At 42.7% G+C, this 26,525-nt stretch overlaps 1 protein-coding gene across 1 annotated transcript in view; it reads right to left on the bottom strand.

Moving 5' to 3' along the window:
* Positions 1–26,230, bottom strand: part of LOC136868547 (ankyrin repeat domain-containing protein 33B) — an 825,691-nt gene extending 799,461 nt beyond the window's left edge. Inside the window, exon 1 of the mRNA XM_068226526.1 lies at positions 26,143–26,230. The gene's annotated coding sequence lies outside the window, so the exon portion shown is untranslated. The remainder of the gene's footprint in view (positions 1–26,142) is intronic.
* Between the last annotated feature and the right edge of the window lie 295 nt (positions 26,231–26,525).

Below are 26,525 nucleotides of genomic sequence, written 5' to 3'. Positions count from 1 at the left end.
TTTAATTTGTGATTGTGTGTTTTTATTTCTAATGTCATACGCTAAATAAATAATAATAGCTATCAGTAGAGATTTATGGCCCACTCGGTCTCCCGCTTTATCCACCTGCGATGATTATCTAAATTTAAAATGCTTTGTATTTTGTGAATGCCATGTTAACGCGAACTATACAAGAACTGAAACATAATATTCGTCAGGAAATTGCCGGGATTCCTCAATGTGAACTAATACTAACAAGGTGCCAAAAATGCGTGTAGAATGAAAGCTGGCTGGCAGTTTCAACACTTCCTTTCATAACTTGGTAAGTAATGAAGTTCTTAAAATAGTTTGTGTTGCTGTTGTAATGTTTACCTTCCTCCTAATGCCCTCGACAAATGAGTAGGCTGTGAGAAATTGGGAGCTCAGCCTCCTTGGTTGAAGTTGGAGAGCATTTAAGCTCTTTTCTGAGATTGCTAATATTGAGGGGTGTCTCTGGAAGGTTGTAAATTGTAACGGTTGGAGCAAAGTACCCCAGAGCCTAGTGTCGAAGTAAACGCTACATTGGCGACATTATAAATTTGTAAATTTGGGGCTTGAAGCCCAAAAGTGTTAAATTCCCTATTCTGGGGTTTTCTATTCTTACATCAAAATTGCCATTGTTTGATTTTCTGAAAAGAAATATAACCTTTATTTTAAAGTTTTATATGAATTTTGATATCGTAGATAGACCCATTCAAGCCTGCACCTTCTTTCACCTCTCTGTGATCCACGAAACCCCAGTAACAATTATTACTAGTAGTAACAAGAGAATGCTAATATATGACTCCTTGGCGAATGGTCAGCATCTGATTTACGGTGTAAAGAGACCCCGGTTTGATTCGGGCAGAGCTGGGGATTTTTACTGCGTTTGATTAATTCCTCTGACTCAGGGACTAGGAGCTTCTCTTTGTCATTATATACTTCTCTTCATCTTCATACAGCAGAGCACACTACCATCCAACGAACACGCAATAGTGGATGCAACCAACCTCTTGGGGTTGGCATCAGGAAGGCCATTCGTCAGTAAAATCACTGTAAGTCAAATCCTCATCCAATGGGAAAGGCCAGTAAGAAGAAGTAAGTGAATGCCAATAGGTGTAACTTATGCACTGCTGTAGGATTGTAAACTTCGAGCGAATTAGCAACGCGATTTGTATCACATAGCTGTCAGCTTGCATTCAGAAGAGGGTAAGTTCGAACCCCAACATCTGCAGCCCTGAAGATGGTTTCCATGCTTTCCCATTTTCACACCAAGTAAAGGCTGGAGCTAAACCTTAATTAAAGCCACGGTCACTTCTTTCCCAGTCCTAACCTTTTCTTATACTATCGTCACCGTAAAACCTGACTGTGCTGGTGTGACATAAAACAAATGCCGTCAACTCTCGATTTACCGTAATCGGATCAACCGCGTTGCGGCTTAACCGCGATATCAAAAACATTAAAAATGCACGAGTGTTAGGATTTATATTAATACAGAATTAAAAAAGGTCGGGATAATATTGCCAGGTAATGCTCTCATCGCCGAAAAACTTGCTGTGAGAAACTGGAGAAGCAAAATAAAGAAAAAGTGTTTCTCGGTACAAAAGCAGAAAACCATGACTGATTATTTTCAGAAACAGTAAAGTTAGGCAGTCTGAATCTTTTTCTTTTTCTTATTAGTGTCAACGAAAAGTGCTATTTATTTTTCCAGTTATTAATTGTGCTAAGTGTTACTTTTACTGAAACGTATTGGGTTCTTCTTCTTCTTCCTTTCCTACCGCTTTTCCCACACCTGTGGGGTCGTGGCTGCGAACTGCGTCGCACATGTGGATTCGGCCCTGTTTTACGGTCGGATGCCCTTCCTGACGCGAACTCTATATGGAGGGATGTAATCACTACTGCGTGTTTCTGTGGTGGTTGGTAGTGTTGTGTGAATATGAAGAGGAGAGTGTTGGGACGGACACAAACAACCAATCCCGAGCCAGAAGAATTAATCAGAAGCGACCCGGTCGGGAATCGAACTCGGGACCCTCTGAACCGAAGGCCAGTACGCTGACGATTCAGCCAACGAGTCGGACACTGCAACGTATTAGGTGAGTTAATAAAAATCAATACAGTAGTGTCATTTAGTATCATTTTAACTGTACTTTCAGTATGCTTGTTCTATTTTTTACTTTTTGCTTGTTAACCGCGATTTTACTTATCCAGGAAGCCTTAACCCTACATTATCCCGGTTAATCGAGAGTTAAGTATAGAAAAAAAGAAACAGTTGTAAATACCTGCCGTGAACTCTCCTTGCCCCATTGGGACAGCCGCCACAGGGTAGAAGTCACATGCAAATAAATGTTTTGTTTGAATGAAAATCCACAGCCTGTTTCCAGTCATGGAAATGGAATGAATGAAGCCCCCATCTAGCGGCGAGGATTGGAATTGTGCCGGCTGCCGAAGTCTGCCGCACTCCTCTGGGGCAATGATAAATGACTGACGGATGAAATGAAATTATATTGGAGAGTGTTGCTGGAATGAATGATGACAAGCAAAACCGGAGTACCCGAAGGAAAACCTGTCCCAAGGAAGTCGTTTTTCACACTCACAAAGACGAACTCTTACGCAAGCATGTATTCCATCCGCTGGCCTCCATGAGAGCAAGTGAGATGTTCAACCGTGCCAAATGAAATGGCGTATGGCTTTTAGTGTCGGGAGAGTGCGAAGACATGTTCGGCTCGCCAGATGCAGGTCTTTCGATTTGATGCCCGTAGGCGACCTGCGTGTCGTGATGATGGTGAAATGATGATCAAGACGACACTGACACCCAGTCCCCGTGTCAGCGAAATTAACCAATTATGGTTAATATTCCCGACGACCCTGCCAGGAACCGAACCCGGGACCCCTGTGACCAAAGACCAGCACGCTAACCATTTAGCCATGGAGCCGAACAATCGTGTCAATACTGACCTACACACATTTGTCCTATTCCGTGTATGCGAATTCCTCTCTCCCTGCCAGTCCTCTGAACATGCAACTCGTGCTTCTGTTTGTTTATTGATGCATCATTGGCACAGGTCCCGCCCTCTTCAGCTATTCTCGACTCTCGCCATTCCCGTTGTGAAACAAACGTATTTTATGGGTCATTTCTGACTGATACAGATTTAGCTACTGTTCATTCTCATAGCCATAATTAAGCTCTGGCATGTAAGCGTGGCTGAACGTAGGCCCACTTCGCACAGTTTCTACAGTAGAAGGCGAGCGTAAGTACAGTAGAGTAGCGTGGCTGACAGCCAGGGAACTGAAATAAATGGCGTATGGTTTTTAGTGCCGGGATATGTCCGAGAACTTCGGCTCGCCAGGTGCAGGTCTTTCGATTGGACTCCCGTAGGCGACCTGCGCGCCGTGATACGGATGAAATGATTATGAAGACGACACATACACCCAGTCCCCATGCCAGGGGAATTAACCAGTTATGGTTAAAATTTCCTAAACTGCCGGGAATCGAACCCTGGACCCCTGTGACCAAAGGCCAGCACGCTAACCATTTAGCCATGGAGGCGGACGCCAAGGAACTGAACATTGTCCACCGGTAGTTCCAGTCCAGGCTAATGGCTACCTCGCCAAAGAACTACTGCATAATGAATAAACAATAACAACTAGCAAATGGTGGTGGTGGTGGTGTTGGTGATGGTGGCGGTGGTAGCATATTTAGTTTACGGGAAAGTACCATTAGGAGACCACCCCCTCTTGAATACACTGACTGACAGAGCAAATGCAGCACCAAGAAGGAGTGGTCAGAACTTTATGCCAATTGCAGGGTAGACTGACGTCACTGAGGTATGCTCATGATGTGAAATGCGCCGCTGTGCTGCGCACGTAGCGAACGATAAATGGGACAAGGCGTTGGCGAATGGCCCACTTCGTACCGTAATTTCTCAGCCGACAGTCATTGTAGAACGTGTTGTCGTGTGCCACAGGACACGTGTATAGCTAAGAATGCCAGGCCGCCGTCAACGGAGGCATTTCCAGCAGACAGACGACTTTACGAGGGGTATGGTGATCGGGCTGAGAAGGGCAGGTTGGTCGCTTCGTCAAATCGCAGCCGATACCCATAGGGATGTGTCCACGGTGCAGCGCCTGTGGCCAAGATGGTTGGCGCAGCGACATGTGGCACGTGCGAGGGGTCCAGGCGCAGCCCGAGTGACGTCAGCACGCGAGGATCGGCGCATCCGCCGCCAAGCGGTGGCAGCCCCGCACGCCACGTCAACCGCCATTCTTCAGCATGCGCAAGACACCCTGGCTGTTCCAATATCGACCAGAACAATTTCCCGTCGATTGGTTGAAGGAGGCCTGCACTCCCGGCGTCCGCTCAGAAGACTACCATTGACTCCACAGCATAGACGTGCACGCCTGGCATGGTGCCGGGCTAGAGCGACTTGGATGAGGGAATGGCGGAACGTCGTGTTCTCCGATGAGTCACGCTTCTGTTCTGTCAGTGATAGTCACCGCAGACGAGTGTGGCGTCGGCGTGGAGAAAGGTCAAATCCGGCAGTAACTGTGGAGCGCCCTACCGCTAGACAGCTAGACAACGCGGCATCATGGTTTGGGGCGCTATTGCGTATGATTCCACGTCACCTCTAGTGCGTATTCAAGGCACGTTAAATGCCCACCGCTACGTGCAGCATGTGCTGCGGCCGGTGGCACTCCCGTACCCGTACCTTCAGGGGCTGTCCAATGCTCTGTTTCAGCAGGATAATGCCCGCCCACACACTGCTCGCATCTCCCAACAGGCTCTACGAGGTGTACAGATGCTTCCGTGGCCAGCGTACTCTCCGGATCTCTCACCAATCGAACACGTGTGGGATGTCATTGGACGCCGTTTGCAAACTCTGCCCCAGCCTCGTACGGACGACCAACTGTGGCAAATGGTTGACAGAGAATGGAGAACCATCCCTCAGGACACCATCCGCACTCTTATTGACTCTGTACCTCGACGTGTTTCTGCGTGCATCGCCGCTCGCGGTGGTCCTACATCCTACTGAGTCAATGCCGTGCGCATTGTGTAACCTGCATATCGGTTTGAAATAAGCATCAATTATTCGTCCGTGCCGTCTCTGTTTTTTCCCCAACTTTCATCCCTTTCGAACCACTCCTTCTTGGTGCTGCATTTGCTCTGTCAGTCAGTGTATATTCAGAAGGTAAAAGGAAGAGTTAATAATAATGCCATTGTTTTTACGTCTTACTAACTGCTTTTGCACGGTTTTCGGAGGCGCCAAGGTGCCGAAATTTTGTCTTGCAGGAGTTTTTAAGTGCCAGTGAATCTACCGACATGGGGCTGAGTATTTGAACAGCTTCAAATACCACCGGACCGAGCCTGAATCGAACCTGCCAACTTGGGCTCAGAAAGCCAACGCCGTAACAGTCTGAACCACTCACCCCAGCAGAGTTCTGACGTTTCGAAGAATGAACGTATCAACAAAGGAAAAGGAAGGTTTAAGAACGGGTTGATAAAATACTCCCTGGGCCTCACAAACCTAATACTGTGGGAATTAAAAGTTTGCCAATGAGCTCGAATAGGAAAGACTAAAGTGAGGCAACGGCAAACTCAGGTAGAGGTCCTGTGATCACAAAAGTAGGCTCTCGAGTGTAAGCCCTGGGAATCTCCCTTTTAGTGATCTCTTATGTCACACATACGATACAGTGAATGTATTATATGTCAGCGTCGACATAGGGTCAAGCAAGAGCCCCGTGGTTACCTCCCTGCTCTCGTAAGTTGAGAGTTCCTGGAGGAATGCCGGTGTTTGACAGATATCTTATCAATATAACAAGGGAATCGTGTAGGCTGCGTGTATGACACGGCCGCAAATGCCGAGTCCAGTGAAATCTACACTATATAATATAAGAGTTTTGTCTGTACATTGCCCAGAATTTAAAAAGGATGGTATAGTCCGCGCACCTTTTAGCGATATTTCTTTGTCCGGGGGTGAGGAGTAACGAGGGAGCTGTCTCGGTTCCGGTAGTGCTGCCAACTGAATGGAAATGAAATCTGAATTGAATCGATAATATGATCGATCGATATGAATTTTCTAAACATTTATTATCTTACGCCAACAAATGTGTCACACATACATTATTTAACATTATATAACATTTCTCGATGCGAATCTTGTTCCTAGCATGAAGTCTATAGTTTGGCTTTGCTGCGTAAACAACAACAGTACTAGTACGTAAAGTGTACGCCTGATCTCGCACAGCGATGCATAAGCGATTCATAGTTTGTGTTTCAAAGGTTGCCAATACGAATTTCGAAGACAACCGAGATCGACCGATTCAGCACTAGGGTGTCCATGCCTCACCAAAAAGTGCGCGTACTATAGCATGGGTTTTTTTTTTTGCTAGTTGCTTTACGTCACACCGACATAGATACGCCTTATGGCGACGATGGGACAGGAAAGGGCTAGTAGTGGGAAGGAAGCGGCCGTGGCCTTAATTAAGGTACAGCCCCAGCATTTGCCTGGTGTGAAAATGGGAAAACACGGAAAACCATTTTCAGGGCTGCCGACAGTGGGATTCGAACCTACTATCTCCCGAATACTGAATACTGGCCGCACTTAAGCGACTGCAGCTATCGAGCTCGGTAGTATGGATTTTATCAACGCGGCAGTGTTACACAGATGTCCTTGTACCTGTCTGTTTCAGTTGCTGAGTTTTCAGAGTGTTATAGAGAACACCGCTCTAAAATGTGTTGGAAGGCAAAAGGAACGACTTTGGAAGAAATAAAGGCAATTATTAGGTTTCACAGCCAATGCAAATCATTGCAAGATATTTCTAAGGTAGTATATAAACCTGTAATAACTGCCCAACAGGTTCGGTAAACGAAAATCGTAACAAAATTTGCTACGAAGTGAACGGTCAATAAAAATAAATGACATTGATGGCCGAGCTATTCTTATATATATATATATATATCAAATCAGTGCACGCACTATCGCAGTGGAGTCTAAATCAGATTTCAGTACAAACGTATGTTACAGCACGGCTCGCAATTTCCTTAGAAAGAGCGACTACAATGGAAGAGCTGTCCGTAGAAAGTATTACGTCAGTGAGATCAACAGGAAGAAGAGGTTGCAGTTCGCAAAATCATATCTTAACTCCTCCATAGACTTGTAGAATAGGGTTATTTTTACTGAGAGAGCAAGTTGAATGTCTATGCTTCTGATGAGAGATACAAGGTGTGAAGAAACCTCTGTCCTGTACAGTAAAACACGGTGAAGGCTCCGTAGTGGTATGGAGATGTATACATGCCGCAGGTGTGGTAACCCGGCATTTTACTGAAGGAAACAGTATAGCGAGTATGGCATATAGCGAGAACTCCGCTATAGACCTCGTGCGAATGGCGAAATTTTACCTGCTAGCGCTCCTAGCGGCAACTCGCTCAGAACATTCATGTGACGACTGTGTGTAGTGGCTTGTGCGGGAGAATCAAGTGTGACAGTGAAGGAAGCCAATTAAAGCTGAACTGTCGTCGTCCATAGAGATTTGTGTGGACTTTCAGAATATTCGTTGGGATAAGTCATATTTCAGTAATCACATATTCCAGGTGAAAGAACGATTGGGAGAAGAAATATCCAGCTTCTGTTTGAGGGAAACGAGCATTAATCAAACGCCTTATGCAGTTAAACTTACAGTAATAGTTACCTTTCTTTTTGCACCATAAGTCATATGTATATACAGACTATTAATTTCAAACATAACTTTAATATACAGTACACATTTTCCGTGTCCATTGCCGTTGTAAATTATTTTTTCATTAATTAATGCTAGTCTTGTTTTAACATTTAACAGATCGATTGCAACAGGAATATTCAGCCAACCGAGTGTGAATGCAAAGCAAGCCTTCCCAAATGCTGTAAGCATTTTGCTGCGCTTTGCATTTATATTAATACAGAAAGATTCTTCGAAGATTTCCTTTATGCAACAATGGGAAAAACCGAAAAATGTTGCCGCAGAATATTCTAAAGGTGAACATTTAGGAGAAATGTTCAAGGACAGATTAAGTAAGCGGCTAGTTTGTAGCGTACTGGAAAGTGAGGGATTTGAAACATTCAGCAAAACTGAACTATATGATAAAATTAAATTTATAGACTGCTTTTACAAGAATTTTGAAGGCCGAGTGTGAAGGTGAATCCTTAATTATCTCCAATTCGACTGTTGAAGCTACCGTGGATGATGGCTGTAGAACAGAGCGAAACAAGACTTTTACTTCAGTGTCTACAGCAATTAGACCTTCAAAACGTTAATAAACTGTTTAGATGCTATGGAATAAATTACTTGTCAAGTGGTAAGATATCAATAGTGCCAAACAATTATTATGAGTGCACGTTGCAAAGTGACATCCTGAATTTTTATTATAACAACGTAAAAGTCACAAAATCGTAGACGTATGCTATTGCGATTGCGACTAGGGCTCTGCGTGGTTCGATCAAAGACAATTACACATATCTGCCAGCCAGAGTGTTCACAAGAACATGACACTGCAGAGTGGAGATTTTAATAAACTGCCAACTCAGCTTCTTTCTAAGGACATAAACAGTCCTGCAGTGAGATATGGCAGAGATAATGAGCTGAAGGCACTTCAGGAGTTCTGTTTATCGTCCCAATTTTGCGTGTCACAGCTGGGTTTGTTAAATAAACGAAGAGCAACCCTAGTAGCCTGGATGGGATAGTGCTAGGTCAGGACTGATCCTCTCTTTTGGAGATTAAGTTCCCTTACTCGTGTTGGGAAAAGCCCGTGATTGATGAGAACATGTGTAATGTTCCAAATTTGTATATTGACATTGATGGCGATATCAAGTTAAGGAAACTCACGTATATTACACCCAGGTACAGGCATCATTGTATATTTTGAACCACAACTCCCGCGACTTTTTGTAAATTCTCCAAAGAAAAGTGTGAAAGTGGGTGTCTCCAGAAAAGAAGAATTCCTTTCAAATATTATTCTCACGGCACGGAGGTTTTATTTCGAACATTACCTTCCACTAATTGTCAAGCGTTATGCATAGTGTTACATTGTTACCATACTCAAGCATAGATTTTACCACTATTCAGACATTTCAAACATGCTATAATTTCTACTTGAGTTAGAAGTAAAAAAAATTAATTAAAAATAGTGAACTAAATCGATGTAATCATGTGCAATTCAATAATTATATAATCATGTTTAAGTTTAGGCCTTTACCTAAAATATACTAGTCGTCTGTTTTATTGATCGGAGGACTGAAGTTCACTAAGACACCTACGAGACGAACAATTTTGTCTAAAAGAGTTAGGTACAAATGTGTGCTTATTGTTTGGGAATACGAAGAATTTCGTTCCAGGAGGACAATTTGTATAGGAATAGTTACATCCAACCACAGACCAATTTGTTCTACTCTTTGTAGAACTTTCTTCCGTCTCGAATTTGATTTCGTATCTCAACAAACGCAGGCTGATAATCGCGTTGCTTCACTTCACTGACGAGAGCAAGTCACATGAACTATTCGAGCAACTTGCCGCCAGAGCGCAGCAACATCCATGCGCACGAGGTCTATACCGACAGATGTTTCTGTTCCTTGAAAATCCCTATATTAAACCGTGTATTATCCTTCGGTAACAGCGAGAACAGAGAGAGCAAAGTGCCGAGAAGCGTGCTTACAATTCTACTTTTGGAATACTTATTTCGCCTGTGTGATGGTACAGATATGAATTTGCATTACTGGTTGAAGTCGTGATTGAAATATTGTGATTTTTGAACAAAAAATCGAATTTTCAATTTTAACCTTAAAAATCACCCAAATCTGCCTCTTTCCAATCCCGTTATCAGTTTTTCCCTAACGCCATTTTTAAAGGGTAGCAGAACGGCCCACGCCCCCTTACTGTCACACAACATTAACTTCAAAGTCCTTTCGGACTACCATTTCAATAATGCCTGTGCGTAAGAGGAAAAGGACACCTGAGGTAGTAATTTACAGTTCGGGGCAGTTTTAAAGCAAGTATGTTACTTAAAACTTTCAACTGCTTTTTATCTAAAACCTTTTCAGCTCTTTGCCATGTATTGAACCCGAGTGAATGGGGTCCAAAGTCAATCATGATTTGATTTATGAAATAATATATGGTACATTTATTGGAGTACAGAAAATTTTATTCCATACGAGTAATGTTGAAATATAAGTTGGTTACGCGACAGACTGGAACCGTGGAGCTTAGTCTGTCACAACAGCATAGAGCTGCTTCACAGCAGGAGAGCTCATTAGTTTGGCGACCAGGAAAATACATGTCCACAAATAAGTTTCGGTCAGAAGGAGAAAGGCTAGTTTGAGACAATGGGGATGTTGCAACTTGAACGCTGCGAGAGTATATTCTGGGCGGACGAAAAATTTCCGCTACGTCACAAATTCTCGGAAATAGAGAACGGAAAAGTACAGTGTTTTCTGCGACAATCGTTGGCCCAGGTTGTTCCAGGTGGAAACTTGAACCACGTGCGCACTTGTAGTCCAATCACGAAAATTTAGATGGCGATTCAGGGATACCATCTTGAGGGATCTGGGTGAAAGAATAAAAGTAGCTTCGAATATATTCATCAATAAATTATTACAGTTATCTGGATCAACTTACGAAATTTTTAGATGTGATATATGGAAGAATAATTAATAATAAATTGCAAATTAACTTAATTGAAGAAAGACTTTCTTGGAATTTGAGCTCCTCGATTGCAATTGGCTGAGAGACGACAACGTGGAGATAGATGCTTTCGAAGGCGCCAAAAGTCAGGAGTGAAATCCATCCATATCTCCGAAATCTATGATCGTCAGCAGTTCATATTTAATCCAGCGTCTATTCTAGAGGAGTGCATTAATGTCATATAAATTATAACATCCAATTCGGAATGCAAGTACCGATATTATAAATCCACCCCTCCCTCATGGACATGACGTCAATGAATCCGCGAGGGAAAGCTTCATCCATATATATGAGCGCAAGGGACACTCGCCAACACACGTGAAATGAATCTCTGGAGCTGAACCGTCGTTCGCTGCTGACTTCAAACCCGTCGTGCTTACAGTAACTCAACATTTATTGGCGCAAGCATCCGCCGGTAATTATAAAATGTGATCGCACTCGAGCACCATGAACTGGAAGTAGTTAACTTAGGACAGTGTTTGCCAGTTATAAATATCGTAGTGAAGTCAATTAATTGCATTGTAAGAGTGAGTAATATAAATTTCAATTGCACAGCAATAAGTGCAGAAATAGAATACTGTGTGACGAACAGTACCTTGAGGGAATAATAGCCGGTACTTTGGAAGATCGAACCACTATCATGAACACTTCAAAAGTGCCATATAAATCGGGCGTATCGCGTCGACAACGTAAATAGCACCGGGCGTACAATTCGACAATCCGTCGTATGTGTCCATGTCCTTTTGTGCGGTAAAAAGGACGAAGTTCAAACAGTGTAAAATAATAATCATTCGGGTCTAGGGTGTTAATTTGTTCTGTATAAATCAACTTTAGTGTTAACAATGTCAATGGTGAAGGAGTGTGATATATAAAATATTAGTATAAAGATGGCGATGTGCCAGGAAATCTTTTGTGGAGTAACGACAGCAAGTATGGGCGAGTAGAACAGACGAACGGGGCCGTAATGGTCTCTCCTCTGCTAAGCTGCAACGGATATCACATAACCAGATGAGTGCAATATGTAAATAATATTTGGGAAATGTTAGCGTGATTGGGAAAATGGGAATAATTTGATTTGACTTGGTTACCTTATGTAACAAGATGGGTCGCTTTACGACACCATTCTAAATTGTAGCACGGACAGGATTAGGTAATAATAAAGTAAATATCGGGTCTGATTATATATTTCAGTTTGTTGTAGATATAAAGTTTGTAGATATAGGGTAGTGAGTTAAGTCATGCATGCATTCATATTTCTTTATAGTCAAGAGTTTATGTTTGACATTTGATTTTGTTGTAATATTCAGATCGACCCGAAGTGTGCTTTTCTGTCAGTCAGTTGACGAGTTATATAATAATGTTAAGGAAAATTCAGCCTTGTCATGCCAGCTGTGTTGTTGTTTTTATCAGTGTGTTCATATTTTCAAAATGAGGTGGTACAAGTTGTGAGAAGTGAGATTAATAATAATAATTCATGAGATATCGGAATTTTACGTGAACAGTGGTTAATGTGTTGAGATCATCGAGAATCATTTAATGGCGGGATGTCGTTTTAATTCGGAATTAAAGTGTGTGATAATTTAATTTGATCAATTAATAATATTGAATAATAATATCGGTGCTAATATCCGTAATGTTAATGAACGTGTTGTTTAAATTACGGTCCAATAATTTTACGAATAAATGTCGTGTCTTAAAGTTGCAATTCAATAGCCGGAACACATATGACTAATATTACGAAACCATGATTGTCAAATTTTGGTAAATATAAATTCAGACTGTTACGATTATTTGTGGAGAATGAACTAAGACGTAAATCGAATGTGATTAGAAAGCTGATAAAAATCGTCGCAGTCAGATAATAAAATGTCATACGATGTCAGAAGTGGAATATATAAGTCAGTTGATAATTCTGTGAGAAATAAATGAATAAAGGAATATTGAGATAGAAAGGGATATAAATTCCATATGAGAAACACTTAGCATATTGAAATGAGTGTAAAATATACGGGCAGTGTCACAGAGAAATACTGAATTACGTAGCGGGTAGAATTCGAACCCGTGACAGCGTGTATGAAGTAAATAGACTGCGCAGCTATTCGTCGAGATACTACGGATTTAAGGATAATGAGAGCTCAGATTTCACATAAATGATCGTATGTTGTAATCATTGTAATGACGAGTGATGACAATCATGATGCCGTGATGATAATAATAAATATTGCAGATAAATGGTTGGACCGTGTTAATTAAATGGGCGATGATAAAGATGTAAAAAAGGAATCTAAATGATAATATGCAACCGATAATAATAATAACAACGTTAGGACGATGATAAAATAATAATAACAACGTTAGGATGATGATAAATCATCGCGGTCAGATTAATAATAAGTGTCATAATAATAATAGTAATGACGTCTTTTGGTTGATCATTGAATAATTGTAATCGCGACCGATATCTTAATGCATTTTTGGCGGAAGTGACCGGTTCATTCATAATAATAATAATAATAATAATAATAATAATAATAATAAAATCTTGTGTGACGTCATAATAATAATCACAAGAGGGAGATGATCATAATAATAACAGTAATGACCTATGGGTTTGCGTCTCACATAATAATGACGATAATAATCGAACATGACAGTGCCAGGAATCGTCGAGCATAATAATAATAATAATAATAATAATAATAATAATAATAATAATGTAAATAATGATAATTTCATGGAGGCAGAAATAGGCTGACGATAGTGAATTAAATAACTGATGACAACATCCCTCTGATCGTATAGTTTGAATAATAATAATAATAATAATAATAATAATAATAATAATAATAATAATAATAATAATAATAATAATCATTTTGGTTACTTCGTTATCGTACGGCTTCCGCACGAGACAAGTTACTGTAATACTTGGCGTGTTTGTTTACTTCGCTTGCGATGCGAGGAGAGGTCATCGGCACGGTATTTCCCACCGCACCTCGTTATCTCATTTGTGCCAGTAGTCTACTGAGGCCACTTTGAAATATTTCAGATCAGGTGTAAATAAAATATAAATGTTAATTCAGTGGTATGGCATCGGCTGGATATCGTAAGATAGGGCCTGTTCGTGTAATACAGTTCCTTATGATCACGAAGACATTACCCAGTCCGAGTACCGACCTCGGAAAAATGTAGATAGCCGGAGCACTACATCTAGGTTAAATCGAGAAGCCGACCATAAACATAATTATGCTCGGGCTCTCGATATAAGGAAGGCTCTTCCTGGAATGACGTTTCGATTCAAACGTAATCGATCCGTAAATTATACCCCAAAATGTCATTTAATTTCAGGATAAACCCAGCAGCATATTGTTACCACTTGCGGTATAGCAAGTGATTTGTTTTATGTAACGTATGAGAAAATTAATTGTTGTTGCCAAATGTACCAAAATTCCGTGCGCTGGATGGCGCAATAAACTGCTCCTTCTGGCCAATATTTCAAAGGAAACCATTCTCATAACCCTTTTATTTGTAGTTAGATGATGCCTTTTTTAAGTTAACTGTCACTTCCTAGTTCTATCATGGAGTCCTTAAATTCATGTTTACAATCGAGCTTTCCCTATTTTATTTTTAATTGCTCCGTTCATTCCCGTGTTCACTGATGCCTCTATATTTATATATTTGTGGACTTAAACAATGAACCGACACCCCTGAGATTAATACTAATCTGGGACTCGGGAGGTGGACGGGTGCAGTATGTGCCTTTGCCGGCGGGACCTAGTGTTTACAGTGCACTATGTCTTCTGGTATAGGCTAGAGCAATCCTGTTACTTTCATTGATCTGTCTCAGCTTTATCCTTGGCTTTGACAAAATGAAAGTGACTGAGGTATGAGTGATGCTAGTTGTACCGGGCGGTACACCTCCGCGCCGCTAATTCAAACATTGCGCCAGTTGAAACTCCTCTACTGGAGGAAGCTTGAACTTTAACTTCCACATTAATGCTAAGATTTCTCAGAAGATGTCATTACTATAAATTTTGAAGAGTTCTGAACTGTGTCTTTTTTGATTCATTTTTGTTTTCTCTGTAGTAAGGAGTGTGAACATTCTCTTCTAGATGGCACTACTTAAGAACTACAATTGTGCACCATAGTGCGAAGTGAAGGAACCTTTTTTTTTGAAGAAATTTAGTGTTTAGAAGTTTGTTTTTTATTAAATTTCTTTCAGCCATTGTTTAAGTTGGCAATGTTAATCCTTTCTTTCCGCCAGTTTTGAAATTGACCAATCGCAAATTTCTGTAATTAATTTTCCACCAATCCTGGTTTTCTTCTCCAGTTTTGACATGTAATCTTTTGGCCGTCCAATAAAAAGCTTGTGGGTGGGTGTTATCATTCATGAAAGGTCTCGAATATTCCGCGAGGGTATATAAACTGCTGTTTTTCTGGTCTCGGTGCCACTTCAGTAACATCTTTCTTGGTGTGATTATGTAGCAGGGGGCGGGAAGCGCCTCTTTCTTCGGGCAGCAGTCCAACCATCAGGTAATGGCCGTTTTATAGCTTATTTTCTTGCCAGCTCAGCAGTTTAACCCTCGGGGCGGGTTCGAAACTTTCCTCTTGTAACCTATATTTAAAATGTAAAAGACACTTGGTATAAATTCTGTCTCTTTAACTACAAATTGGGATAGAGAGTGCCTAACTCTCTCGAGCTCCTATTCATTTTGTTTTGAGGTGACTACGTTTTTATAACTGTTTCCCTTCTACTCGTAATGTCATAAAAATTTTCAATCGTGTCACCTCCGTAGTATGGGATTAGCCCTTGCACAAGCGGCCTAGCGCCAAATAGGATTTAAAGAAATGTATTAGGAGTGCTGTTTCGCCTCCTCTCAAGTTGGTATTTTGGGGAATTGTCCTGTTTCTTTATTGAGTAGGCCTCAATAGGTTGGGTATTTTTACCCCTGTTTTCATGTGTTTGGAGGTCAGCTTGAAAGTCGAGTTTGGTGTGGCCTTTGATAGGCTTGAACTTCGAGAGCGGGTTGCTCTTTCTTAAATTTGGTTTCTGTGTGCCTCGAGCAGGCTTTACTGAGTAATAGGGAGCGATTGCTCCTGCGCATGATTGGGGTTTTCTGCCCCTTTGTTAAACCTTGTGTATAAGTAAAGTTGGGCTCATTGCTCAGGGATTGTGTTTCTGGAACTCGAAGCCCAATATACATTAATAAACTGTAATTGTACATTCTTATTTTGTTGCTATGTAACCACGTTCCTGTTGTACTTGTTGTTTCTTGATATTGAAAAGAAAATATAACCTGGTTGAATTTTAAATTAACTTTAATTTCGTAAGTTGAGACCTGTTCATCCCAGCACCTTCTTTCACCTCTAACTACCACGGAGACATCCGTAACACTAGTAATGCCATTCCTTCTGCAGCCAGTCCCTGCTATGAATGGTGTGAAAATATTGCTCATAGTGTCGGTCGGTGCATGCATTTCAGTGGGGTTGGCAGACCGATATGTAATAGCAACTTCTGGCTCGGTGAGGAAAGCAACGGGAAACTACCTCCCTCCTCATTTTCCATTTTTTGCTAGGGGCTTTACGTCGCGCCGACACAGATAGGTCTTATGGCGACGATGGGATAGGAAAGGCCTAGGAGTTGGAAGAAAGCGGCCGTGGCCTTAATTAAGGTACAGCCCCAGCATTTGCCTGGTTTGAAAATAAGAAACCACGGAAAACCATTTTCAGGACTGCCGATAGTGGGATTCGAACCTACTATCTCCCGGATGCAAGCTCACAGCCGCGCGCCTCTACGCGCACGGCCAACTCGCCCGGTCCTCATTTTCCTAGTACGCCTCTTCAGTGATGGCTAGGCCTTCTATGACAGCTGATGGCGGAGTTGTTGAGGATCCAACCAGCCTTCCGGCTGAGGACTAAACATACAAAATGCTCCTTGCGTCAGAATTCTTATCAGACTTACGTGAAATTTTCAACGAATATTTGAATATATATAGGAATTGAAAGTAGTTCTGAACCTAAAATAGCACGAAACTAGATTTCTGCCTAGTGAATAAAAAATGAAAAATTGAAAAAATATATCAATTATTAATTATACCTGACTGAAAAATGTGGAGATGTTCTTAAATATGTGAGTATTTTTGACAAGTCTGTCAAACCACAGCACAAAGAAAAGAAAAATTTGGCGCATGGAGCATTTTTCCAATCAACACATATAATTAAAAATTATTTATAACTTCGTAACCAATTAAGTAATCAACTCTTTTCTTTTTTTTTGTTTGATAGTTGTTTTACGTCGCACCGACACAGATAGGTCTTATGGCGACGATGGGACAAGAAAGGGCTAGGAATGGGAAGGAAGCGGCCGTGGCCTTAATTCAGGCACAGTCCCAGCATTTTCCTGGTGTGAAAACGGGAAACCACGGAAAACCATTTTCAGGGCTGCCGACAGTGGGGTTCGAACCCACTATTTCCCGGAATCGAGCTCACAGGTGCGCGCTCCTAACCGCACGGCCGACTCGCCCGGTACTCGAAATTTTGTGTGTGGATATATCTTATTATTATTTGCTTGCGTGGTAAATTGTAGATGTTCATAATTTCAGTCATGATTCCCCTTAAAGCTTCATCTCGTCCCTACCTCAGAAAAAAATGTGGCTTAACGACAATGTTGTGTTTATTAAGGATAACGATTCCAAGCACACAGGTTGAAGTACAAGAATCTGGATCCTCTACAACACACCCAGGTACCTCCGGACTTCCCCCGCAGCCTCCAGATGTAAATCCCATTGAACATCTGTGGAGTTACCTTGAGAAAAGAATTCTCCCAAAACAGATCTGAAACGAGCACTAGCAGAAGAATAGAACAACATTCCCGCTGCTACTGCGTCAATTTCGTGAATTCAATGCCCTGGTGATCTGTATATGGTATGAGGGGTACCGATACCGGTGCGCTCCTGGCGCTCCTCCGTCGGTCATGTATATGTGTTATTTCTGAATTAGTTAATAATATACATTTTTAAAATATGATTTGATTTTATAACAGTATGAGGTATTCTTGAGCCGGCCCCGTGGTGTAGGGGCAGCGTGTGTGCCTCTTACCCGGAGGCCCCGGGTTCGATTCCCGGCCAGGTCAGGGATTTTCATCTGAACCTGAGGGCTGGTTCGAGGTCAACTCAGCGTACGTGATTAGAATTGAGGAGCTATCTGACGGTGAGATAGCGGCCCCGGTCTAGAAAGCCAAGAATAACGGCCGAGAGGATCGTCGTGCTGACCACACGACACCTCATAATCTGCAGGCCTTCGGGCTGAGCAGCGGTCGCTTGGTAGGCCAAGGCCCTTCAAGGGCTGTAGTGCCATGGGGTTTAGTTTTTGGTTTATGAGGTATTCTTATGTGTTTTTTATATTATGCGAAGTGTGTCCAGGTTCAGCGGTACAAGATATTTCCTGCAGTAGCTAACCACGCCTGATGTTGCGTGGGAGTTGCAACGGCTGCATCGCGAAAACCACTTATTTAATAAATTCATTGAATAAGTGTGACGGAAGTTACTGCGTAAAGCATCGTTAATAGGCAGCATATAGTATGTGCTCCTCCTCGTCTCCGAGTACCAGTGCTTCATCTTATTAGGTGTTTTCATAGCGTAAGAAGGCGGTTGCAGTTCAAGAAGTGAGAACGTAACTTGGTTGTTCTTGGTTTACTTGACGGGTAGTAGGGGGGGGGGGGGGAGGTGACTGTTCTGATTAGGTTCTTCAGGGTCTCGGCTACTCGATTCACCGAGGGGGCCCTGAATTTGATTGGAGTGAAGCTGGAGTAGGTTGAGGATAAGAAGTAGGAGGTTATTGTTGGGCGTGTTGAGGGGAGGGGTGGGGGTGGTGAGAAGAGGCTGGGGTGAGTTGGGTTGCGTGTATGTTGCTGTCTGTGGCTTAGGAAGTGTGTTTCTGTTCAGTTTCTGTTTAATTGCCATCTTAAAATACGGGCAACCAGGAAACGATGCTGCGTGATTGCCGTGGTAATTTGCGCAGGTTGCACCTTGCATTTGGAGTGGTGGTGAGGGCCACCACACCTATTGCAGCGGGTATCATTTTTGCACCTGGCGGCATGGTGGTTTACTTTAAGGCAGTTATAACAGAGTATCGTCAATGTGGGGTGTGGTGGGCGAGGTTGAGATTTTGTTTTGAAATGTGGTGTTGGAAGAGTAGGCTGGTTTGAGTTGCGGGTCTGTTTTGGTTCTTTTTGCTGTGTGGGAGTATTCAGGTTTGTGAAGCTTGCGGTTGGGTGGTGGTATTCGTTGATTGGGTAGATTGATAGATAGAGGGGGTGAGAGTGGTTTGAGTATGGATGTCGGTTGCTGTGGGGTAGAATTACCGTGATTTGTCTTGGGTATCTGGAGTAGTTTGCGATTCTTGCTGTTGGGTGGATGGAGTAGTTTGAGAGGTGGTGCTTATGGTAGGATGGTGGGGGGGGATTAGTTTGAGTTGTTCTTGAGTTTAGCTTCTTTCTGTTAGTGGAGACTTGGTAGCTGGCATCTTGAGTTCTATTGACATACTTGATGTTCTTGGTAACGGTGGTTGAATTTGTTTGCGTTGCTGTATCATCTGATGAGGATTTGATTTGAGATGTGGGGGTGAAAGAAGTTTGGGTTTCTTGGTTTGAAGTTTTAGGTAGTAGGATGACTTGCTGATTTATATCATTATTCATGGGGTTCATGATTATAGGGTCGGGGATATTTGTGTACTCTAGTGCACTGAGAATATGATGGACTGAATCATTGCGATGAGGGATGACCAATAGCAAGTGGTTATGAGATTCTTCAATACCAGTAATGTGCTTGTCGAAGATAGGCATAAGGGTGCTAATGATAGTTTTCCTGGTCATAGGGACGGGTCTGGGTTTGTGAGATTGAATATGATCAACATACACTTCGGAGAGACTGGGAAGGTGGTGTTCCCGCGAACACAGAAGAGTGGGACTGAATAGTCGACTTCTTCGTTGTTGTCTTCTTCTTCTTCTTATCCTCCGTCTTCCTCTTCTTCTCCTTCTTCTTCTTCGGAGCTACAGCTGTCATCTTCTTCATGTGGGGTGGATTGAATCAGAGGCTGGGGGGGGGAGTATTGTGGGGAGGCGGGGGAATAGGATGGTGAGTGGTGACGAAGTGGACTGGGGGTGGATTGAGGCGTTGGGGGTGGTAGTGTAGGAGTGAGCTGTTCTAGTGTGCCGAGTGATGTTTCTAGGAAGGCTGACATTTCTACTTGTCAGGTTTGTTGCCCGGTTTGCAGGTTGGCTGCTAAATGAGTTTGTCAACTTGGTGGTTGACTCATGGTGTGTGAAGTGTGCGGGGGTAGGTAAGGCGAAGCACAGGTTAGGTCTGGTCAAAACACTCTAGCGAGGACCGGCGTGGAATGGCGTTCGGTCAGTGGGCACGGTCGGAACAGGTGTAGTTTTACCGTGTCGCAACGATACAAGTTCCGAACCAATGACCACACTTAGGGCTCTGACAAATTGCTTGGTGCCTGTGTATACTGGGTTTACAGGCGGCTGTTGGTTCTGCCTCAATTCTTGGCAGGCAGTTGACGATTGTTGGATTCAAACAAGCTCTTGCAGGTGGCCTGTCTGCAGGGGCTCGCTGGCGGTCGATGATTGCTGGGCGGGTAGCTGGTATCTGGCGAGCTAGGGGCTCACCGAAGGTTTGGTAGATGTCGGCGTTGAAGCTAGCGATGTGGATGCTAGTATCTTGGCTAACGGTGCTTGGCTCTCCTGGATGTGCTCCGTTCGAGCGCTAGGCTGAGTCAGTGAATTCAATGCCAAGTCTAATCCAGACTATTATCCAATCCTAAGTGCTGAACATGTAACTTTATCATTGCCGTGTGAAATTAAACAGACTGAAATTTTCTGTGAATTGAGACTGTTCAAATAATTACTGTGCCAGCGTTTCCTTCAAATTTTCGTTATAATGGAAATATCTAGTTTAACTTCTCTTATTGAAAATCCACAGCCTGTTTTCAGTCATTCGACCGCGTCAGGAATGGAATGAATGAAGCCCCATCTAGCAGCGATGATAGGAACTGTGCCGGCTGCCGAAGTCTGTCGCACTCCTCTGAAGCAATTATTAATGAATGACAGATGAAATGAAATGATATTGGAGAGTGTTGTTGAAATGAAGGATGACAGGGAAAACCGGAGTACCCTGAAAAAAAACCGTCCCGCCTTCGCTTTGTCCAGCAAAAAACGCACCTGGAGCGACCGGGATTTGAACCACGGAACCCAGCGGTGAGAGGTCGGCACGCTGCCGTCTGAGCCACGGAGGCTCCTTTTCTTATTATATAACGTTTATATGTGAAGGAACATTTGTGAATGAATGAATACTGATCTGCATTTAGTTACGTATTTGCTACAAATAGTCCGTCTCTGTGGTGTAGTGGTTAGCGTGATTAGCTGCCACCCCCGGAGGACCGGGTTCGATTCCCGGCTCTGCCACGAAATTTGAAAAGTGGTACGAGGGCTGGAACGGGGTCCACTCAGCCTCGGGAGGTCAACTAAGTAGAGGTGGGTTCGATTCCCACCTCAGCCATCCTGGAAGTGGTTTTCCGTGGTTTCCCACTTCTCGTCCAGGCGAATGCCGGGATGGTACCTAACTTAAGGCCACGGCCGCTTCCTTCCCTCTTCCTTGCCTATCCTTTCCAATCTTCCCATCCCTCCACAAGGCCCCTGTTCAGCATAGCAGGTGAGGCCGCCTGGGCGAGGTACTGGTCATACTCCCCAGTTGTAGCCCCCGACCAAGAGTCTGAAGCTCCAGGACACTGCCCTTGAGGCGGTAGAGGTGGGATCCCTCGCTAAGTCCGAGGGAAAAACCGAACCTGGAGGGTAAACAGATGATGATGATGATGATGATGATGACTAAGAAGATATATAGCTTTTTTGTTAAAAATTGTTAGTGTTCAAATACTTTTTACACTATGTGTATGCTCGGTTAGCAACTTATTTCAAATCCATTGAACATCTACAGTATACCGTACATATAACTACAGTTACACAGACTCCACATACCTCACCGTAACTAACGTATTCGGGAGTTCCTGCAAATATCGTTACTAAATATTGTTGACCAAAGCTTGTCAAATGAATTGATGTCTACTACATCATCTTACGTTTCATTTGCGTATAAAATTCAGTATATTTTCCCGAATAGCAGGAAGAATCCTACGTTAAGGAAGAGGATATGAATGGTATAACTTCTTAGTGAAAATTTTCGCCCTGGAAGATTTTATTCAATCCCAAATAATGCACGTAAATGTTTCTTCAATGAATAGTCGAAATATTTGAGGCTAAGTTTCCACATAAGACTATGAGGAGGATGAGGACTTAAGAAATTTATATTTTAGTCTTGTCTTGCTCTTAAGGATTTATTATTATTATTATTATTATTATTATTATTATTATTATTAACAACAACAACAACAAAATTGCAGTATAATGGTTCGTAACTGTCACTTATTGCATAGAGTTTTTCTGTATTAATACGTTAATTTAGTACTTAAACTTCCGAGTTATCAATTTGATTTATTCGACTGTTGTTTCGTGACTTTGCGCTGGTTCCTGTGGAGTCTGGTCAATCCACTGCAGTTACCGTATTTAAAACAGCATTAGTAGTATCACGTAATATGTTGAAAATACTTCTGGCTTCTTTCATGAAATCTTTTTTTTTTTTTTTTTTTTTTAATATTTCAAGGGACTGATATTTTGTTTTGTTTAGCTATTACTAAAAATTTTAAGAATTTTACAAATCAATGGGCTTTTTCATGTCTGTGTTTTTACTTCATCTTCCTTGTGACCCGTAAACTAAAGCCTAAGGTAGTCTAACTACAATATCGCCCACCCTACCTCCACCTTGTACTGTATGTGGTAAATTATGATCATGTCCTTTACGTCTTCTTCTTCTTCGTTTCTTCTTCTTCTTTTCTATCTGCTTACCCTCCAGGGTTGGCTTTTCCCTCGGACTCAGCGAGGGATCCCACCTTTACCACCTCAAGGGCAGTGTCCTGGAGCTTCAGACTCTGGGTCGGGGATACAACTGGGGAGGATAACCAGTACCTCACCCAGGTGGCCTCACCTGCTATGCTGAACAGGGGCCTTGCGGGGGGATGGGAATACTGGAAGGGATAGACATGGAAGAGGGAAGGAAGCAGCCGTGGCCTTAAGGTAGGTACCATCCGGGATTTGCCTGGAGGAGAAGTGGGAAACCACGGAAAACCATTTCAAGGATGGCTGAGGTGGGAATCGAACTCACCTCTACTCAGTTGACCTCCCGAGGCTGAGTGAACCCCGTTCCAGCCCTCGTACCATTTTTCAAATTTTCTGGCAGAGCCGGGAATCGAACCCGGACCTCCGGGGGTGGCAGCTAATCACACTAATCACTACACCACACAGGCGGACCATGCCCTTTACAGTCAGTATAATATTACTTGAAGGTTATTGTCTTTCAGAGAATCGTAGTTACCCCTCAGCTGGTACGGTATTGGCCAGATCGCTGACGCGCTCATATAGGCCCTACTGATTGTCCTTTCTTGCACAAAGGTTATCCAGTTACCAATAGCGGCCTCCGGTTATCCAGTTACCAATAGCGGCCTCCATTTACAAATAAGTGTTCGCCCAAACTCATAGTAACTTCTTGTCTGCTGATAGCGTACCTGGGCCTGTTAAACCCACTCCGTACCGCGAGTATTACACTTTCTTATCAGGAGAGTGAAAATGAAAATGAAAACCTACAACCTGTTTTCCAGTCTTTGACCGGGTCAGGGATGTAATGAATGAAGCATATATAGGCTGTTAGTACAATGGGGTCGCCACTCCCAAAGTGATTAATGAATGACTGGTAAGTGCTATGAAATGACAATGCAGAGTGTTGCTGGAATGAAAGATGACAGGGAAAACCGGAGTACCCGGAGGAAAACCTGTCCCGCCTCCGCTTTGTCCAGCACAAATTTCACGGTGTCGTCCGATTGCGAACAGACCAGCTTACGAACAAGTGGGTACCTGAAGGGGATGATTTGGGTTTGACACACATTAATGAGTCGAGATTGCGGAAAGGCATAAAGAAGAGGAGCGTAAAGGAGAATATAATGAGCAAGAATATATCATGTTATATATGTCATCCTGCTTATCTAGGTAGATTGTGCCAACAGTATGCATCACTAGAGGCACCTACAGTCTTCTGAAGTTCTTTAGAAAGCCGCTTTAATTATAACCAGGGAAGTTTGAATTTCCCATTTTCACACCAGGAAAATGCTGGAGCTGTACCGTACCTAAGGCCACGGCCGCTTCCTTCCCACTCCTAGGCATTTCCTATCCCATCGTCGCCATAACACCTATCTGTGTCCGCACGACGTAAAGCAACTAGCAAAAAAATACTACTACTACTACTACTACTACTAATAATAATAATAATAATAATAATAATAATAATAATAATCAATATTCTAAAGGCTAATGCCTTGTCGACCCAACCACCCACTTCTTTCATTGGCATAATAATAATTATAATACGGGGCGAGTTGGCCGTGCGGCTAGGGTCGCGCGGCTGTGAGCTTGCATCCGGGAGATAGTGGGTTCGAATCCCACTGTCGGCAGCCCTGAAGATTGTTTTCCATGATTCCCCATTTTCACACCAGTCAAATGCTGGGGCTGTACCTTAATTAAGGCCACGGCCGCTTCCTTCCAACTCCTAGGCCTTTCCTATCCCATCGTCACCATAAAACCTATCTGTGTCGATGCGACGTAAAGCCACTAGCAAAGAAAGAAAATAATAATAATAATAATAATAATACAACTCTCACTAATCCACCATAAACAACTACCTCTCTAGTTACGTTATACAATAAAAAAGATTATCTTCTAAATGGTAAGATTACCTCAAACTAAATTATAAAAATTTTTCAATATGAAAAGTATATTTTAAAATATGGTTAGGTTATCTAAAACATCCCAATGTACCAGTTAATGTTAATACTACTAGAATAAAAATTACATATGAGACTGTTTTGAAAACTGTATCTCTTTTATGTATCTCACGTCAACACCAATCACTTGTTCGCAATCAAGACACAACCAATCTCACATGGAGTGACCGGAATATGAAACACGGTATCCAGTGGTGATTGGCCGACGCGCTGCCGTCTGAGCCATGGAGGCTTATTGTTATCAGGAGAGTATTTTTCTTTTATTACTTTTTTATTTATTTTGTTATGTTTTATTAGTTGAGGTTTCAGTTATAATGAGCTGATATTTGTTGCGACTATGGCAGGCAGTTCAACGGAAAACATAGCATTCGATGAGGAACATTTTCTTGCTATTTTAGCAATCCATTTGATTCTGAAGATGATGCAGAAGACAGTGACCATTACACATAAAATGAACAGTCAGCAGATGAAGAAGAAGAGGGTTTTTCCAACCCTTGTAAGTTGTCGATATACAGAAATTCAACCATGCGATTCTGCATACACAAACTGTGGCTTATGATAAGCCAAGTGGTACAAAGAGTGATGACATTTACAAGCCTAGATCTGTTTGCATTTTTAATCGCACATCATTTTCCTAACAACATTATATGTAAAACCCTGAATTTGATCACACTTCTTGAAGAAAATATTGACATAGAAAATTAGATTATGTTTTCTATTTTGAGTATTTACCTATAATAGTTTTTTTTAATTTTCTGTGCGCAGAAATAATTAGTAAAATATATGTGATCCGTCTCTGTGGTGTAGTGGTTAGTGTGATTAGCTGCCACCCCCGGAGGCCCGGGTTTGATTCCCGGCTCTGCCACGAAATTTGAAAAGTGGTACGAGGGCTGGAACGGGGTCCACTCAGCCTCGGGAGGTCAAATGAGTAGAGGTGGTTTCGATTCCCACCTCAGCCATCCTGGAAGTGGTTTTCCGTGGTTTCCCACGTCTCCTCCAGGCAAAGGTCGGGACGGTACCTAACTTAAGGCCACGGCCACTTCCTTCCCTCTTCCTTGCCTATCCTTTCCAATCTTCCCATTCCCCACCAAGGCCCCTGTTCAACATAGCAGATGAGGCCGCCTGGACTAGGTACTGCTCCTCCTCCCCAGTTGTATCCCCCGACCCAATGTCAAACTGCCCTTGAGGCGGTAGAGGTGGGATCCCTCGCTGAGTCCGAAGGAAAAACCAACCCTGAAGCGTAAACAGATTAAGAAAGAAAAAATATGTGAATGTTTTTTATGATTATTATTATTATTTTACTTAGGCTACTACGATTTCATCCTTGTTAATGTCTGGGTCGCCTTGACCTGTAGGACTACCATATTAGTCACGTGATTGAAGTGCAACATACAAGCTAAGAGTTAACAAGGGTCCATTATAGTCCATTATATCGGCCTAAGGAGTATTTAACCACTACAGACGTGATGACAGGAAAGGAACACTCACCAACTCGCCTTGCAATTCCCGCCGCGGGCAGATCGACCGTCAACCAGCGAGCACACACTAACCGCGTGGCGAGGCGAAGCGAAAATAACCAAGTGCTCGTGCCCCCGCACTGAGGGTTTACACCAAATACAGCACGTCTCCAAGACAACGCGCGTGCGCCAAGAGCTTTGGTCAGCCCTGACTCAAGCACGGCGCCTGAGCCTTCGCGTGAGAAGTCTTATGCTTGTGATGGGGGCGGGTGGTGAACACGCGAACTGCAGCCAAGGTCGGGAATAGAGCGCAGACATCAGCTGATTTGTCAGCGGAACTTCATCAGTCGTCTCCTGCAATCATACCTCCCGTGCAACTAATCCTTATCATCCCAGCCCCTCTGGTCCAAAATA

This window comes from Anabrus simplex, chromosome 1, assembly GCF_040414725.1.
Source record: "Anabrus simplex isolate iqAnaSimp1 chromosome 1, ASM4041472v1, whole genome shotgun sequence".
In the NCBI taxonomy this organism is placed as follows: Eukaryota; Metazoa; Arthropoda; class Insecta; order Orthoptera; family Tettigoniidae; genus Anabrus; species Anabrus simplex.
The sequence above is the reverse complement of the archived record's forward strand: the minus strand, read 5'-3'. Positions and strand labels throughout refer to the sequence as shown.